The following is an 18,974-nucleotide window of genomic DNA, read 5'->3' as shown; positions in this document are numbered from 1 at the left end:
AATTTCATAAACACCTGAAGATGTCTGAAAGTTGAGAATTTCTAGAACAGAAAAGATTCTATGCTTTTTTTTTTTTTTTTAATCTCTACCTGTTGGTTGTGGCTTTTGTTCATATTATTCTACATACAGTGTGACTTGTGGTACAGGCTGTTCAAGAAGTGGTAAGTTGCTCATGAGATTGTAGCCTGCCATCTCTGCCTGTTCTAGCTAGATAAAAGCTGTAGAGCACTGGGTTTCACCTTCTTCACTTAAATTTTTTTTCCAGCTATGCTAGGATATAATTGACATACAACATTGTACATAATGTTTAAGATGTACAGTGTGTTGATTTGATATAATTAATACATTGCAAAATGATTACCACTGTAGTGTTAGCAGACGCTTCCATCATGTTACATAATTACCATTCCCTTTTTTTGTGTTAGAGACATTCCAGTTCTACTCAGTTAACAGCTGTCAAGTATATAATACCTTATTGCTAGCTATAATCACCATGCTCTATGTTAGATTCCCAGAACTTCATCTCCCATCTAGAAGCCTGGATCCTCTCCTTCATTGATTTTTTTACTTCCTGGTAAGTGTAGTTGAACAGAGTTAAGATAAACCAGAGAAATGACTTTTTAAGGAATCTAATGGGCCCTTTCCTCACTGTCATTTCTGTAGAAAGGTTTTATTCCAGCATTTGTATTTTATCCCAGCTTCTTACAAATCTCTCTTAATACAAACCATCGCCTGAATCCCTGGAGCCCTTGTACTTCTAAGGTATCCCTGTGGTGTGTTTACTGTTATTACTGTCGCCAACAGATTTGAAACCAAGATGATATTTCTAGAAATAAAATGGCTCCTTGTTTTGCTACCTGTCTCAGAATTATACTGAATCCTGAAACAAAGCCGGGAACACCACTCATGGCAACTCCCTAGCTGCAAAGAGATTTGTTTTCAAAGCGCCTGACAAGCTACATCCGATTCATCCTCAAAACCGACTTGTCAGGGGAATAAATACCAAGTGTCGGAACTTCCCGAGAAATCTAGTGATGAAAAGCCCTATAACGATGAACAAATTAAATTCAGTTCTAATGCCAGGAACAGAAAGAAAGCAAAATGAAGAGGCGCAGAAGAGTGAGCCCAGGTATGATTTTAGATAAGGCTGGAGATGAGTTTGTTAATGAGAAACAGATAGTGGAAGGCTTTTCTAGACAGCAGATGCCCGGGAGCAGAAGGCTGATCCGGGAATGTCTTGCAGCCACGAGAGTGCGTCGGTGCTGGCAATTAGTTAGTTTTTTTATGAAAACATCCCCTCCATGGACATTCACTGGAGAAGCATCTTTACACCTGCTTTTGCCGCTCATGTCATTGCATCTTTTCCCAGACCTTCTATCCCATGGCTGGTACGTGCACTTCGTGATTTCTTTGTCTCATTTCCACCTCTGCATTCCTCTCTAGCGCTGTCAGATCAAATAAACTGCTTTAAGTGACCACTCAATACTTCAGGCTTGAGGCTTCTCAAAGCCAACATGTTAGATGAGCTCTAACAGTCTAATGGTGTGATGGTTTCCATTAAGTACTGAATCTTGCCCTGTAGGGATGGAGCTAAAAAATGCATAAATTATTTAATGTAAGGGCTTTGCTGATGACTGATAAAATCAAATTAGCTGCTCTGGGCTAAGGATGAATTTGAAACAGAATTTCCTCCTTTGAAGAGACAGTGACAAATCTATTTGATAGGTCTGCATGTCAGGTTTCTTTGGTAGAAAATTGAGCAGAATCCTTTGCTAGGCAAAGTGAAGGAGACTGGCTTAGGTTATGAACTAGTTTTTTTCCCTTAAGTGTTTATTTTTGTCACATTATTAAACCCATGCCCACCCATAGAAGTTTTATTTTTAAAAGTAGCATTAAAAAAAAAAAACTCATTCTTACTTCTAACAGTTCTATAAGGCTTGACATTTGGAGTATTTCCTTCCAGGCTTTTGTCTGTGTGAGTGTATAGTATACATATTTTTACACAATCGAAGTCATTTTATAGATATGGATATATACTTTTTTACATATTTATTAAAACCTGATTTTAATGAGTATATAATATGCCACATCCTGACTCAATTTCTGATTGTTCCTTTAAGGCAATTATTCCACCAACGGGTACAAAAAACCTTAAGGCTCTTGATATATGTTGCTATGTCATTTTTCAAAAACTCTAACTCAATTTATAATCTCACCAAGTAATTTATAGGTTTTTAAGTTTGGGGAGTAGAATTCACTTCCTGTGTGTAGATAGATACTTTCTAAAATATTAGCTGCTTTGCTTGATGAAAATTCTCTCCCATCGCTTTTTGAATTAATGAAACATTACTTTTTAGGATTTAAGGTTAAGGTTTTTCAGCGGAGCTGGGTCTCCGCTAGGGGCGTGGCCTCTGTTTCGCGCGCGCGTGGGGCTCTGTGCGCAGGCTCTAGTTTAGGAGCGCGCACTCAGCAGTTGAGGCGTGTGGGCTCAGCTTCCTTGGGGCATGTGGAGTCTTAGTTCCCCCACCAGAGATGAAACCCACATCTCCTGCATTGAAAGGCAGATTCTTAATCACTGAGCCAACAGGGAAAATCTCTAAAGTTACTTAAAAAATAAATAAATGTGTGAAGAGTTTTTCTTTGTTCTACTCCTTCCTGGTGACATGGTTTCCTAAATCAGTGTGTGTGTAATTGTGGCTGGTGTAACCAAGAGTGTGTGTTTTGAAGTAAAAATGCATCACTTTTTGTCACCTGACTAGTTCCTTGGTCACATGTGATCTAATCCTAATGTGATTTCTTGTTTGAACAAATATGATAGGAGAGCCAAAATTAACAACAGTTTTTAAAACATGTATCTAACTTTGTCTCTCTTAAAGAACGTTTTTAAGATCTAATTTATACTCTGTGCTCTTACTTTTAACATTATCCTGCTTATTCGGTTCTTTTTTACCCCTGGTTGCTTGAAAACTCCCTCCCCAACCCTTTTCTCTCTCCTTCCATATTCTCCGTCAAAAACTGGACCCGGCATCTTCTTAATCCTTGACTTATATATCACATCCCCTCTTCTCCCCATACTCTGGTCTTGATTTCCACTACCCAAAGTCCAAATTTGGTATGACAGAAACCTAGATTCACGTTGCCAAAGAGCTCTGATGGAATGGTAAGACAGCACGCATCGTGCTGACTGTTCTTTATGCTGGCTTTCTGAACCCTACTAGCTGTCGGTGTGTAGCTGTCAATATGGCAGCTTCAGAGTTTTTGATGTGTTGTTGTTTAGTCATTAAGTCAAGTCCAACTCTTCGCAAATCCATGGACTGTAGCCCGCTAGGCTCCTCTAACCCTGGGATTTCCCAGGCAAGAATATTGGAGTGGGTTGCCATTTCCTGGGGATCTTCCCAACTCAGGGATTGAACTCATATCTCTTGTGTCTCCTGCTTTGGCGGGCAGGTTATTTACCACTGAGCCAGTAAATCCAAATTTTGGATTTTTCAAATGTGATTTTAGTGTAGTTAGTAGAGGTATTAAAAAAAAAAAAAACCTTAAAAATGGAAGCCGTGTACATTGTATCCTTTGTTTATTCAATATCTACTATGTGCCAGGCACTGTGCCATTCATTGGAAGTATCCTTGTGCACACAACAGAGATGGCTGTTGCTTTTCTGCAGTTTCCAGGGGGTATATTTTGTGAACTGGCCTCCCCTGTAGCACTGGTTAGCTTTGTTTTCCATTTCCCTGATCTTTCATCCTCGTGTTTTCTTTTTTCTTTTTTCTTTTTTTTTTTTTTTTTACGTATTGTATGTTTCTTTGTAAGATGCCACAAATTCCTAACACAGAGCTGGTTATAAACAATAAAAGAATGTTTCTAGTTAGTCATGTGCCAGCATTTTTTGCCTTGAACTTGATTAGCTACTTGAGGACAAGGTTTCTGTCTCCCTAATTAGAACATAGTATTTGTTTTTGTATTTGTCTTAATACTCAGCACTGTATGCAGTATATTGCAGTACTTACCGATAACTGTTTGTGGATATGATTTATCCCACTAAAATAGTTTCTTTGAGCACTGCCCCTGATTTAAACAACAGTTCTGCATCAGTTCTGCAACCACTCAAGCAAGAGGCGTTGAAATATCCAACACAAAGTATTTGCACAGGAAATATTGGGTTTAAAAATCTGCTGGATTGTGAATAGGTTAAGAGTCACCGAAAACAGCTAGTTTGATTTTCAGGGAACAAACAGATGGCCAAGAGTTTATTGCTATTATTGAGAACCAAGAAGAAAGTGGTCTGACTCAAAGGAGAAGTTTTACAGACGCCAGCTGAAGTTCAGGATCAAGAGGGAAAGTAGGGCTGTTGAAGGAGTGAACTGGATGATATATCTTGCCCAGTTTCCATTTGACACCCAAAGGGAAGGAAATTAGAAATGAAAAGATTTGGCTTTTCTTTGGAAATGATCCTTCCCTGGTTGGACTTTGAAGGGAGTGTTGATGAAGTGATTCCAAGTGGGAAACACAGGCGGCTGACCTGAGACCTGATCAACACAGCATCTACTCGGTCTGATGCACTGAGCATTTCCCCTGTCTGTTCTGTGTAAGGCAGTGCCCCAGGCAAGATGAGAATGTGAGGGAGATAGAAGAATGTGGGGGAGGCGACACTGAAGAAATGCACCAAAGAGATGGATTCTGGCCCTAGGAACTGGGGAGGAGCTCCTGGTGAAGGCTTTGGAGGAGGGGTGAGTCAGAGAGCCAGGCAGAAATGGAAGAATGGGCATTATTCCAGGAGGAGGAAACATTGAGTACAAAGGCATGGTGATGGAAAACGTGCTCTGTATTTGGTAAGGGGGATTGTATGGCTGGACAGTTGGGATGATGTCAAATTACCAAAGTATCAAAATATTTGGAGACATATGGGTGACTGAATTACATGCTGTGCTTCCACATGGATGTTTGGAGTCCCGTACAGCCTGGTCCAGGGCAGGGAATGTTATCTTGTGCGTTACATGTGGGTACTGTGGGGACCACATGGAAGTTCATCCTTTTCCACTTCCTCTCACCCTCAGCTAAGCCAGGACTGTTTCTACAATCCTCCTGGGAAGGGGAGAAAACTGTAATGTCATTCATATGGATGAGTTTTTCTTAAGAAAAGATATATTCAGTGCAACCCTAAGGTTCCTTTGGGAACATCTCAGGATTCCCCTGGAATGCAGAGGGACAAATATCAGCGTGGGAGGAGGGCATACGAGCAGGCCCTCACCCCATTCCAAATAGAGCAGATCTCTGTTGGTCTATTTTACACGTTAGCTCTCTGAAAAAGACTTTATTTGCAAATTAAAAAAGAATTCTATGCCAACAAAACAACAGGAATGAAATACTTTTATATCTGAATAATCAGAAAACCACAGTAAACCTGTGGAAGTGGTAGGAGGCAGGATAGGTGAGTTCAAGGAGGATGGACATAGAAAGGCAGGCAGTGATATTAATTATCAGAATAATCTGTTTTTTAATGTTAAAATTGATTTGAATTTGCTGGAAGGGGGAAATTTCAAATCTATAGCTGAGTATAACTTGGAATTGTATGACTTTTACCTTTCTGAAAGAAATTAAAGAATTTCCTGCATGGAGAGAGAAAATATATTTCTCTTGGTGTGAGCAAGTTACTAACAGATAAACCTCGGTAATAATATCTATATACATGGAATGTTTATGCCAGCCACCATGCTAAGCATCTTTATATCCATTCTTACCTAGTCTTTATGTCAAATCTATAAAGTCACTATAAGTTTCATCTATATTTCTTCATAATAGAGAAATAAGGCTCAGAAAGTTAAGTATAATCCCCTGAATTACATATTTAATAATAATTAATACTAGGGATAATTAATAGCAATAGGAATAGCTGAGGGAGACCATGTAAGAAGTTTCCAATTCATCCAAGTACAACTTTAAAGACAAACACTGACTGTGAGACCCTAGGTCACTTGATTATATTGGAAAATTCCACAGGAAGAAATTCATCTGCCTGCTACAGCTACTGCAATCTTTATATCTTCTGTCTTATGACTCTCTTATCTCGTCTCCTTTCCTCTCCTGGGCTATAATACAGTTTTTTTAAGCAATGAGATGGATGAGATATATGAAGTTTTCACATGCAAGATATGTGATTTATGCAGCTGTAATGGTATCAATTATTATCAAACTTTCCTCTTTTTTATGACAATCACCCTTAAAGCTGCAAATAAATGTATTAAAATGTTCTATCTTAATTCTATTACCAACCAAATATTCCATTCCAGACATTTCAGGGCCAGTGTCTCTCTAGTTCTTTCTTGTGCCTAATCTCTTCGTTTCAGTGTCTCATCGTTAAATGGAAAGAATCAGCTGTGTCTGAAAGAGTGGCTGCTGCTAAGTTACTTCAGTCGTGTCCAACTCTGTGTGACCCCATAGACGGCAGCCCACCAGGCTCCCCAGTTCCTGGGATTCTCCAGGCAAGAACACTGGAGTGGGTTGCCATTTCCTTCTCCAATGCATAAAAGTGAAAAGTGAAAGGGAAGTCGCTCAGTCGTGTCTGACTCTTAGCGACCCCATGGACTGCAGCCTACCAGGCTCCTCCGTCCATGGGATTTTCTAGGCAAGAGTACTGGAGTGGGGTGCCATCGACAGTGAAAGATGGCGTTTATAAATGTCTCCTTTAGAGCCTGGTCCATGGTAGGCACTTGATACTACAACGTTGACAATAATATTAATGCATGTGTCTTTCCTTTACTTGGGAAAGCTGTCCTGTTTAGTTGATAATTATTTCACTGAACTGTATCTGTTATTTTACAGGTGTTGTATATTTGATGAGCTAGGATTTACCTCCACACCACTTCCGTTACCGAGAATTAGAACAGAAGAGGCTTGGGTCTTGCTGGTGTGGACATCTCCTAATTCCAAACATCTCCCAAATCCAGCAAGAAGAAAGAAGATGAAAAGGTAAAGCAAAAAGGAGGGAGAAAGGGGAAGGGCGAAGGTACAAAGGGAAAAGCAGAGCCAATCAGTCTCTTTGCAGGCAACTCTTCTCCTGCCTCCTCCGTCTGCCCCAAGCTGAGCAGAGTACCCCTCCTTTGCTCTGTGAGTTCTGCCATGCTTTGTGCTGCCCATCAAACTGGATCTGTGAATTCCTGCCGCGTGGCAGAAGGCCCATCAGTGTGTGCTGAACTAGAACTGCTAAAAGGTTCCACACTTCTCACACACCGAGGGTGTAAACTGAAGGGTATATACTTCTGGGGATGCCTCACATCATCCCAGTATATGCAACGGGCACAAGCACACTGGTTGAAATACGTCCTGGTGATACCTTTGTCGTTTCTCAGAATAGCTACAGTGATTGTGAAAATCTGTCTTTTGCTTGGCGTGTTGTGAATCAGTTCAGTTAGAGCAAAATTGAAGCGCACATCCTAGAGAAGGTTGTGGAAAGCCGCAAATCTGTTTATGCAAGTCTTCTTCGAGCTCCCAGGGCCCTTGTCCAGCTGGTTTGCCAGGCCTGGAACTCTGCAAGTTGGCAAAAGTGAAACCTCCAAGCTTCTATTGGAGCTGCTGTGCTGTAGAATCCCTGGGTACTAATCCCTTGTCAAAAGGCTGCAAAGTGGGCGGGGGAGGAGAGCTAAGCACTGTTGGGGAAGAGAACAGGCTCCTCCTACAGTATACCTGCCGCCCTCTCACTGTCCGCTTTACCACCACACCCCCCAGCACGGACCAATCAGGTCAGGGCTCTCATTACCACTCCAGGCTCAGCAACATCTGAACAGCAGCAGCATTAGGGCAGGAGGCTTGAAGAGCCTGACCTGAACCCGCTTTGTTTATGGAGGAGGGGCTTAGAATCTGGGTCCTATAGCTCTGCAAATACAGTAACAAGGATGTATTTGGAAGGTCCACGGGGCCTCTAACCCCATAGGTAATTGAGTCCAAAGGGTTTTTGAGCTGATAACTGTCAATGGAAAGCCTCTTGGAATAACTTTCCTGGAGCTGCCCTTTAAATTAGAAAATCTAAGGAAGATTTTCTCAAACTCTCAGCAAATGCTTTGTCGCAGGGGCTCTCCCATGCATCCTGGGATGTTTGGCTGTCTCCCTGGCTTTTATCTCCTAGATGCCAGTAGCATCACCCTCTTCCTCCCAGCTGTGACAATCAAAAATGTCTCCAGATGTTTTGTGGGGAGCACAATCGCCCCCAGCCACTGGTGGTAACTCACATGTCTAGCTATAAAATGAAACCTTCTTCAAATACAATTTAAGCTACCTTGATGATCTCCAGTCTAGCTGTGCTTTCAAAAGACTTGAAATGGTTACCCTAAGGCTGATGCCAGTTCAGCAACTCATTCTCAACTATCCAAACTCATGGAATCCAACCACCCCAAGGGCTCCCTGGGGGAAATACTGACATACGTGAGAACAACTTCTTCAGGTTTTTTAATTAAATCAACAAATATTTATTAAACAATATGCCAGATTATAGAATTTGGAGAGATTTTCCTGAAGTTTCTCATGAGGTAAAATCCCTTTCCTGTCTCAAGGAAAACAAAAGATGTAATGATGCTTTTAAACTGCCAACTTCTGCACTGTTTCTGGACAGTTTAATCATTTTTTATCCTTGGTCCCAATTATCCTGCCTGTTTAGGGCTTCGCTTCCTCATCTCTGTATTAACAGGAATTCACCTTGATGTTTTGCAGTTATCATCACTGACAGCCTTTCCCCAGATAGCGGCATCCAAAAAAACCAGAAACAAGGACAGACTGCTGATGGAAGCCCTGTGGTTGGCCAGATACTCTTCTGCACGAGCAGCACACCAGCGGCGATTTTGATCCAAAGATAACATTAGACACAGGCAAGGAAACTGTAAATGTAATCATGCGAAATACAAGAGGAATACAAGCAGAATGAGATGGCCACCTGGAAAGGCAAAGGACGGATGTTAAATAGTCAGAGGAGGTCAGCCAATGACATATTTAGAGGACACATCTACAGTTTAGGGTGACAGTAAATTTGAATAATCTGGGAAGTGACCCTTTGCCCTTAAGAATTACTCTTTCCTTCTTCTGCATCGTGTTAGCACTTTAGGCACGTCTGCTGTGCCCTTTACACATGCTGCCTTACCCAACCAAGAGCTTTCTTTGTGTTTTTCTTCCCCACGGGTCAAGAGTGGGCCCTTGTTTATCCATCTCTGCACATCCCCAGGGGCCATTCTACTCTCTGCACACTTGCCGATGCTCAGGACTGGTGTCAGGCTCCATGTCACCGGTAGGTAAGACACCTTTTATTCGTCTTATTCACTGCGGTTTTCCCACTAATGGTGTTTGCCTCTCAGCTTCCATCCTAACTAGGGTAGTTCCTCAGCCATTCTCTAAATTGGTAAATCAGTGCCCTGGAGGGGAATACATTAGAAGATATAAGCTCGACCATCATTTCTTAGTTCAGGGCCAGTATTAATCCTAATAAGCATTTCATCATAACACACTCCTCAAGCATAGCGTCTGTTGGTGTGACTGGGAATCAGAGGGTCCTCACACAGTCCTCGAGAGAAGGATGATAAATAAAGTGACGGACAGAAGACAGAATACTCACACCTGGTCCAGGCCCCAGTCCGGTTAATATCCTGCCTCGTCTTTCACACCATGCTTTGTACTCCCTATAGAGACATGAAACAGCATATGAGGGAAAATGCCTTGGGTCAAATAAAACAGCATGGATAAAAAGTCCTCCTGTGTGTAGAACCATTCTTCTCTGAACCTTTGCTATAAATCCAAATAATAGCACCTGCATCTTTCCAATGCAAGAGGAAGTTGTGATGGTCAGGAACCAACTTAAGAGTTTTGACCTCAAGAGGCACTTGCTACTTAGAGTATTATTGTCTTACTCATATAGTCAACAGTTATTTCTCAGCAGATGCTGTTTTGGGGGCACAGTGCTAGGTGGGCTTTAAGGAGGACACACAGGTTAATGAGACCTTGCCCTTGCCCCCGAGGGGCTTACTCTGAAGCTACTCAGAGGGGGCTACATGGATTGTGCCTGACCCCGGGGTTGTTTGTGACCCTCCAAATGGATAAGAAGGAAAAAAGTAAACTTGTATAGCAAATAATGTCATGTCTGTTGAATCTGATATAAGTCAAATTGCATTTGATGTCTCATTTTTAATTCATTTTCAGTACTAATTATGTTATATAAATGTAAGGATCTACAACAGGTTGGAAACTAAAAAACAACTTGTCCTTAACTGTTTGCAGTTTCAGCAGCATTGGTCAAATGTATACACATGACTCAACTATTAATATAAGACAGGCAAGGATAAATGTATGAAAAAGCTGAAATACTTTAATGTTAAAGAGGGGGACTTCCTTCGTGGCTCAGATGGTTAAAGAATCTGCCTGCAATGCAGAAGAGCTGGGTTTGATCCCTTGGTCAGGAAGGTCCCCTAGAGAAGGGAATGGGTATCCACTCCAGTATTCTTACTAGAGAATTCCATGGACAGAGGAGCCTGGCAGGCTATACAGCTCATGGGGTTGCAAAGAGTCAGACATGACTGAGCGACTAACACTTTCACTTTCACAAACAGGGGAAGGAAGATCCTGAAGGAGATGGGTGCAAAAGCACAGAAAGCCTGAGAAGTCACAAACTTCCCCTCTCCAAACTGAACAAAATTAATCAACATTAAAAAAGAAACAAATTATTATTGACACTACGAGGAAAAATAAGCTCCTTATGATGAATGATGAACTAAACTTGGTAATAGTTTAAATATACAGAGATATCAGTTAGGTATGAAACTTCTGGGACCAAATATATAGAAGATCTGGAAATCTAAACAGAGTTTCTGGAAGAAATGAACAGAATGGTTGAAAACAAGCCAGAGAGTCTCAAAACTACAGAAATGCCTCAGACCAGAGAAGGATTGGTTCTGCGAACATGGGAGACCCCAGAGTAAGCTGCTCCGTGTTCCTGCCAAAGCTATCTTTCTTCACCAGGTAAACCGTATTCTGATGCCACAGAGCTGGAGGTGGGGTAAATAAATTTGATAATGGTCTTCTCTAGTCTAATGGACTGCAGAAGGTAAGTAAGTAAGAATAGCCTAGCAGCAAGTGTTTCAACCAAGGCCTGGCAGCCAATGAGGTAGATTCAAAGGAGCAGCATGCCTGTAGCCACACCAAACCCAGTGCTTACTAGCTCCCGGGTGTCTCCAAAACTAGAAATCTGTACAGGAGTCCACTATACCAGACAGGAAGACCTAAGTCTAAAGGACACCTACCCGTTGAGATGGAATCCTCTCCCGCTTCATGGAGATGGTTTTTGGAAGTTCCGCTGAAGTTCCAACAATACTGGAGATGAATTTAAACAGAAGCAAAGTGACAAATGGCCTTGGCTGCCTTTCTTGGGAAGCTGAGAGATTATCAACATCTCACTGCAAAGCTCATGTTGTAAGAGCTCACACATTTGAGGTAGATATTATTTCAGGAGGACAGGCTACCTGTCTTTAAAAAAATGAACAAGAGAAAAAAAAAGGCAAGAGAATTGGCATGTTTCAAGCATGAAAATTCTGTCCCCAGTCCTTTCTTCCTTCCCCCACCACCTGAAGGAAGGGGTGAGAAAGAGTGGACAGGTAGGGGGAAGAGTGAGAGAAGAAGGCTTCATTTTGACAGAATTTTAACTGAAAACAAGCATGACAACTGTACTGAATTCTCAAATTCTAAAGCACATGGACAGAAAGATGGCCAAAATACGGTAAGAAAACATGATACAAGGAATGGAGATTTAGCAGAACTTAGGAAAGCAATTGAGGAGAAAAGCAATGCTTTTAGAAACATAAAGCTCCATTGATTAAAGCACAGAGCAGAACCGTTGCCACAGGAAACAAGATTTGAAAAATACATGAAATGTAGCATATCATGACAAATTAATAATGTAAAAAGCAAGAGTGGTAGATGTGGAGATAAAGACAATATATGTATAGATATGTGTGTCCTATATCTTATATAGTATGTTGAATAATACTTAAATGTTATATGTACTTCTAATCTGACAGGTGGATAATTGGTGATCATAAAGAAAATTAAGATTTCTATTAGAAGAAAGCGATGAAGAAGTCCTGAGTCTACACACTAAAAGGGCTCACAGAGCCTGAAAAAAACCAATAAGCATCAAACGGTGCTGAGGGAAAATCAGGAAAAATATTGTACTTCAGTGATGAAGAAAGCATTCTGCAAGTATCTACATAAAATAGGCAAGTTACTTAAGAAAATAAGAGGGGCCAGGTTGGATTTCTCATAGCATTAGTTACCAGAACATAATGATAGCAATAGGTTAAGGGGCTTTAAGGACAGGCACACCTGGCTTGTTCATCCTTTTGCTGTGTGACCTTGTACTAGTACCAGTTATTTAAACTTTCTGGTTCTCAGTTTCCTCATTTATATGGAAAGATGACCCTGTCATAAAATTAACCACTGCATGCTTTTCTAACTCCAGAGAGGTCATGAAGAGGAATAAGACAGACCACCTATCAAAATATGAAAGTCAAAGAAATCACCTCCAAGGCACCATAATATACAATGTAAGAAGCTACAAGAAGAATTTCTGGAGCTACAAGAAGAATTTCTGAGAAACGTAATAGGGATGGTGACTTTATTTACCTTTCTAGTCCTCGTTAGGTCAAATAGAAAATGAAGTCAACAAGGCAGAAGTGGCTTTAAATTATATAATTAGTTAAGTAAATATCTGTTTTATGTCTCACAACCAAGAATATATATTAGTAAATTTAAGAGGCATTTACAAAAATGTTCCAAACTACTTCAAAAATAATTCCAATAAGTAAAAATAGTACAGGCTGAATGCTTTAATCACGTGCAGCAAAACACAAAACACATAAAAGAACAAATGCTACCAACAGACTCCCTGCCCAACAAATGAAAATTTAAAAAAAGAGTCTCGACATTTCTAATGCTAAAGAGAACATCAAAACCGCAAATGCAAAACATATGGAAAACTAAATGAGAATATTTCACCCCAAAATCTCTAGGATATGGCAAAAACTAACAAGGTACAGATTCACCTTCACACACATTTGTTACTAAAATAGAAGTGTAGCAATAGTAAGATGATCATTTTCTCAAAAAAGAATCTAGTGAAAACACTCAAAACTAAGGAAGCTGAAGGGAGGAAGTCGTAAAGGTAACGTGTATTTATGTGCTACGTCACTCAGTTGTGTTTGACTGTTTGCGACCCTACGGACTGCAGCCCACCAAGCTCCTCTATCCATGGGATTCTCCAGGCAAGAATACTGGAGTGGGGTGCCATGCTCTCCTCCAAGGAATCTTTCCAACCCAGGGATCGAACCCGGGTCTCCTGCATTGGCAGGTGGGTTCTTTACCGCTAGTGCCACCTGGGAAGCCCATAAAGGTAACAGAGATGGATAAAATAGAAAACAGAGAGAAAAAAAAGAAAAAAACTGAGGGACTTGCTAAACCCAAGAACTGGTTCTTTGAAAACATAGTAAAACAGATAAATGAGTAGCTAGTCTAATCCATGACCAAAAGCAAGACTGCTCAATACTCAAAATTAGTAATGAGAGAGAAAAATCAACCACAAATTTAGACTATTGTGAACCAACAAGCATATGAAAAGATATTCGTGCTAACAAATCACTACATTAATTCTGATTTGAAAGCAACACTGAGATAGTATTTATAGCCAGGAGACCGGCAAAGATATGCCACCAGTCAGGGGAAGATGGGGGATAACGGGCCTTTTTCTGGACTTGATGAGTGTGAAAATTCATACATACTTCCCGGAGAACATCTTGGTAATCTTTGTCAAACTTTTTTGAGTGTGTGTAGCCTTTGACCGAAGAGCTTCACTCACAGAGATATGTTCTAAGAAGATAATCAGACACACACATTCACGTGTATGGCACAAACATGCACGCCTTTAAAAAAATTATGTCATAAATTTATATTAACTGACTTGAAAAGATGTCTACAATATGTTAAGCAAAAGGAATCATGTAAATGGGAAATTATAAATTCAAAATAAGATATTTGAATACCTACTCAATGCCAGACACCCATCTAGACTATGTGGTAGGAAGCAGTAAATAAAGTAGAAAAGGTTCCTGCCCTTATCGACATTGGAACAAAAGTTAAACCACCACTATGAGTTCATAGGGTCGCAAAGAGTCAGACATGACTGAACTACTGAACAGCAATAATCAGTTAACACAGGACAAAGGAAAATGGTCACTGTGTATGAATAGTAGTTATCTGTATTTAATATGACTTAGGGTAATTTCTACTTTCTTCTTTATTTTTCTGTACTGTTTGAAATTTTTAAATGGATATATCTGATTATTTTAATCAGGAAAAGTTATTTTCTGAAAAATGTTGAAATTATTTGTGGTTAAGGGCATGGTATAATTGACATTTAAGGGGGTGCTAGAAAATAAAGGTTCAGTTCAGTTCAGTCACTCAGTCGTGTCCGACTCTTTGTGACCCCATGAATCGCAGCACGCCAGGCCTCCCTGTCCATAACCAGCTCCCGGAGTTCACTCGAGTCAGTGATGCCATCCAGCCATCTCATCCTCTGTCATCCCCTTCTCCTCCTGCCCCCAATCCCTCCCAGCATCAGAGTCTTTTCCAATGAGTCAACTCTTTGCATGAGGTGGCCAAAGTATTCGAGTTTCAGCTTTAGCATCATTCCTTCCAAAGAAATCCCAGGGTTGATCTCCTTCAGAATGGACTGGTTGGATCTCCTTGCAGTCCAAGGGACTCTCAAGAGTCTTCTCCAACACCATAGTTCAAAAGCATCAATTCTTCAGCACTCAGCCTTCTTCACAGTCCAACTCTCACATACATACATGACCACAGGAAAAACCATAGCCTTGACTAGGCAGACCTTAGTCGGCAAAGTAATGTCTCTGCTTTTGAATATGCTATCTAGGTTGGTAATAACTTTGCTTCCAAGGAATAAGTGTCTTTTAATTTCATGGCTGCTAGCACCATCTGCAGTAATTTTGGAGCCCAAAAAAATAAAGTCTGACACTGTTGCCCCATCTATTTCCCATGAACTAATGGGACCGAATGCCATGATCTTAGTTTTCTGAATGTTGAGCTTTAAGCCAGCTTTTTCACTCTCCTCTTTTACTTTCATCAAGAGGCTTTTTAGTTCCTCTTCACTTTCTGCCATAAGGGTGGTATCATCTGCATATCTGAAGTTGTTGATATTTCTCCCGGCAATCTTGATTCCAGCTTATGTTTCTTCCAGTCCAGCATTTCTCATGATGTACTCTGCATAGAAGTTAAATAAGCAGGGTGACAATATACAGCCTTGATGTACTCCTTTTCCTATTTGGAACCAGTCTGTTGTTCCATGTCCAGTTCTAACTGTTGCTTCCTGACCTGCATACAGATTTCTCAAGAGGCAGGTCAGGTGGTCTGGTATTCCCATTTGTCTCAGAATTGTCCACAGTTTATTGTGACCCACACAGTCAAAGGCTTTGGCGTAGTCATTAAAGCAGAAATAGATGTTTTTCTGGAAGTCACTTGCTTTTTCCATGATCCAGCGGATGTTGGCAATTTGATCTCTGGTTCCTCTGCCTTTTTTAAAACCAGCTTGAGCATCAGGAAGTTCACAGTTCATGTATTGCTGAAGCCTGGCTTGGAGAATTTTGAGCATTACTAGCGTGTGAGATGAGTGCAATTGTACAGTAGTTTGAGCATTCTTTGGCATTGCCTTTCTTTGGGATTGGAATGAAAACTGACCTTTTCCAGTCCTGTGGCCACTGCTGAGTTTTCCAAATGTGCTGGCATATTGAGTGCAGCACTTTCACAGCATCATCTTTCAGGATTTGAAATAGCTCAACTGGAATGCCATCACCTCCACTAGCTTTGTTCGTAGTGATGCTTTCTAAGGCCCACTTGCCTTCACATTCCAGGATGTCTGGCTCTAGATGAGTGATCACAGCATTGTGATTATCCGGGTCGTGAAGATCCTTTTCGTACAGTTCTTCTGTGTATTCTTGCTACTTCTTCTTATCTTCTGGTTCTGTTAGGTCCATACCATTTCTGTCCGTTATCGAGCCCATCTTTGCATGAAATGTTCCCTTGTTATCTCTAATTTTCTTGAAGAGATCTCTGGTCTTTCCCATTCTGTTCTTTTCCTCTCTTTCTTTGCATCGATCACTGGAGAAGGCTTTCAGATTGCAGTGGTATGATTATGGTCAATATATTATTAATGTTTATCAAGTTTAAAATAAGAACAATAAGCTTGTTCATATAAATGCACAAAAATTCACGAAGTGACATGTCTAGATTTAACAAATCCAGAAGGTTCTTCTGAGTTTTCATTATCCAAAGAGGAATAAAAAATCAATTACCTACAGTTCTTATGAGGCATTTAATGGTCAGAATTTCTCAGAGATGAAAGAGCAACAGGAAACTCCTGTGTGGCTCCAGGTGGTGGTAACTCTACCACAATATTGGCAATTTCTTAGATTTTCCAAATGTCTTCTCATTTGAAAAGGCAGTAAAATATTAGAACAAGAAAAGAATGCATGCTTTAGTGCAACTTATTTTTCACGTTTGACTTTAATTTGGGGGCTACACACTTGGTATTTTGATATTGACATCTGTTTTATGTTTTGATTATTCTTAAATGTGCACTTCAGTTAATGTGAACTCCTCAACTTTTGGGTGACGTCTGTCATTTGAACCACAAAACTGTCTGTGGTTTCCCCAGGAGCCCATCATAGGAATAATGGGGTTCGTTGCCTTCCTCAGTACCACGTTCATTTGTCTTCTTTATAAGGTTGACGTTAATGTTGGAATGCCCTGCCTGCTACTGTCTTCTGGAAACCATCTGAATCTATTTGGCTTGGGTCAGCAGTTTGGCTCAGGGCAGAAGAATCTCAACAGCACCCATGTTCCTGTGCCCCACTGGAGCACCTTTGCTCTACGATCTGAAAGCAAAGGTCTCACATACAACCCATCTGTCTGTTATGATAGAGCTCCCCCACTCATAAATGAAAAAGAGGGTGTTTAGGAGGGATATGTTCCATTGATGCTTTGGGGTAAAAATTTGAGAGAGGCATGAGGAAACAAACTGTAAAAGCAATGAATTCTATTCTAATGTAACAGTTAAGCCTGCATAAAAGGAGCTTCCAAATAAGAAATTGGAAGCTAGAGAGTCTAGGTTCCTTGACAAAGTTATCAGACACTATTCCATCAACCCTAGGATACGCTCTTGTCCTCATGGTACAAGAAGACTGCTGGAGTTCTAGCCATCTCATTAACATTCCAAATAGCATTAAAAGAAGGAGGAGAGAAAAACTTTTCCTCCCTCATTTGGAGACTTCCTTGCAAAGCCACACAATACTGCTGTCTAAATTCCAGTTTAGTCATTGGCTGCCAAAAACTACAAGATAAGCTGCATCCTTGGTGGCTCAGATGATAAGAATTTATCTACAATGCAGGAGAAGTGGGTGCAGTCCCTGGGTTGGGAAGATCCCCTGGAGAAGGAAATGGTTACTCACTCCAGTATTCTTGCCTGGAGGATTCCATGGATAGAGGAGCCTGGCAGGCTATAGTCCATGAGGTTGCAGAGAGTTGGACACGACTGCGCGACAAACATTTTCACACTTTCAAGCTCAAGGAAGCAGAGTTTTTGTTTGTTTTGTGTTTTTTTACCAGGTGGTAATGAGCCAGCTAAAAATCACAGTCCTCTTTAATAGGGAGAATGGATAGGATATTAGGAGGCAACACAGAAGCACACTAGCACAGGCATACATAATTTTAATAACTGTTACCAAAATTCTTCTTAGAGAAGGGACTGTTACTGCTAAGTACCGTGACACATTGCTTAGGTATGAGAAGATAGGGCTTAAGTCAGGATCTAGAGAAAGAAGGCAGGCATGAAGTAGGACTGAATTTCAAATGGGAAGATTCTGACTTTTGTTGCTGTGCCCAAGAAAGAAGTAAGACCATAAGTGGGGAGAAGATAAGGCAAAAATAATATGTGAAGGGGCCAGAGAACTCACAGAGATGGTACAGTGAGTTTTAAAAAAGAAAAAGAAGGAATGAGGGAAAGGGAAAAGAATGGAAGGATAGAAAAAATACATAAATGATAAAGGAGCCAAATGGATCTGTATTATAGAATAAGAATGGCCAGTATGTACACTCACCTCCACCTGCCCAAAGCTACTACATTCACAAAGGCCATGCGCTATGGGAAGAGGGTGTTCATCTAGAAGAAAAGGCTTGGAAGGATTCTTAGCCAGTCAGCGGGCCCCACACAGGGCAGTGGACATGAACATTAAGTGGAAGCAGCAGTTTTGAGATAAATGTGACTGAGAATAAAAGTTTCCCTGAATCGCAGACACTTTGGAGGCTCTGAGGAATAGACACACAAGTCATGAGAGGATATTGAACCAGTTCGCTTTAGAGCTTAAAGGACACTTCCATGCGAGTTAAGTTGCTGTAAAACTTTGTTCCTTTCCATCAATCTCCCAAAATAAGGGGTATGGAAAAATGTTTGAGCTTTAATAAAATGTTTGCGCTTTAGTAAAATGTTTGAGCTTTATAACATAGTGAAACAAAGTTAAATGCCGTATAGCTGGAAAACGGTTCAAGCAGAACCAGAGCCTGTGCTTCTCATGGTCTTCTTCCTTAGGAAGGAAACGTGTGCCATTATCTAGTCAACTGAGAGTCTGGACTGATGTGGTCAAATGCATGGCTGAGTCTAGGCTTGGCAGTGTGAGTGCCCTGATCCATTCATAATCCCTGCTCTGTGCTTGGGATATGTGGCGTCAGCTACCATGCACTGGATCTCTTGTCCTCCCTAGGTGGACATGATGACCCTCTAAATTGCAGAGATTTACAGGAATGCCTTTGGGTGTAATAGATATAATAAGCCATGAGTGTTCAGACTTGGCAAAAAGAGGAATTTTTAAATCGCATAATGTTTAGTA

At 40.8% G+C, this 18,974-nt stretch overlaps 1 long non-coding RNA gene across 1 annotated transcript; it reads left to right on the top strand.

Moving 5' to 3' along the window:
• Positions 1–1,023: 1,023 nt before the first annotated feature.
• Positions 1,024–18,077, top strand: LOC121817239 (uncharacterized). Its single transcript, XR_009597434.1, has 3 exons — positions 1,024–1,388; positions 6,820–6,966; positions 8,701–18,077. It is a non-coding gene; the product is annotated as an uncharacterized LOC121817239 (long non-coding RNA).
• The last annotated feature ends 897 nt before the right edge of the window (positions 18,078–18,974 follow it).

The sequence above is a fragment of the Ovis aries genome, chromosome 19, assembly GCF_016772045.2.
Source record: "Ovis aries strain OAR_USU_Benz2616 breed Rambouillet chromosome 19, ARS-UI_Ramb_v3.0, whole genome shotgun sequence".
In the NCBI taxonomy this organism is placed as follows: domain Eukaryota; kingdom Metazoa; phylum Chordata; class Mammalia; order Artiodactyla; family Bovidae; genus Ovis; species Ovis aries.
This window is presented reverse-complemented; position numbering and strand designations above follow the sequence as displayed.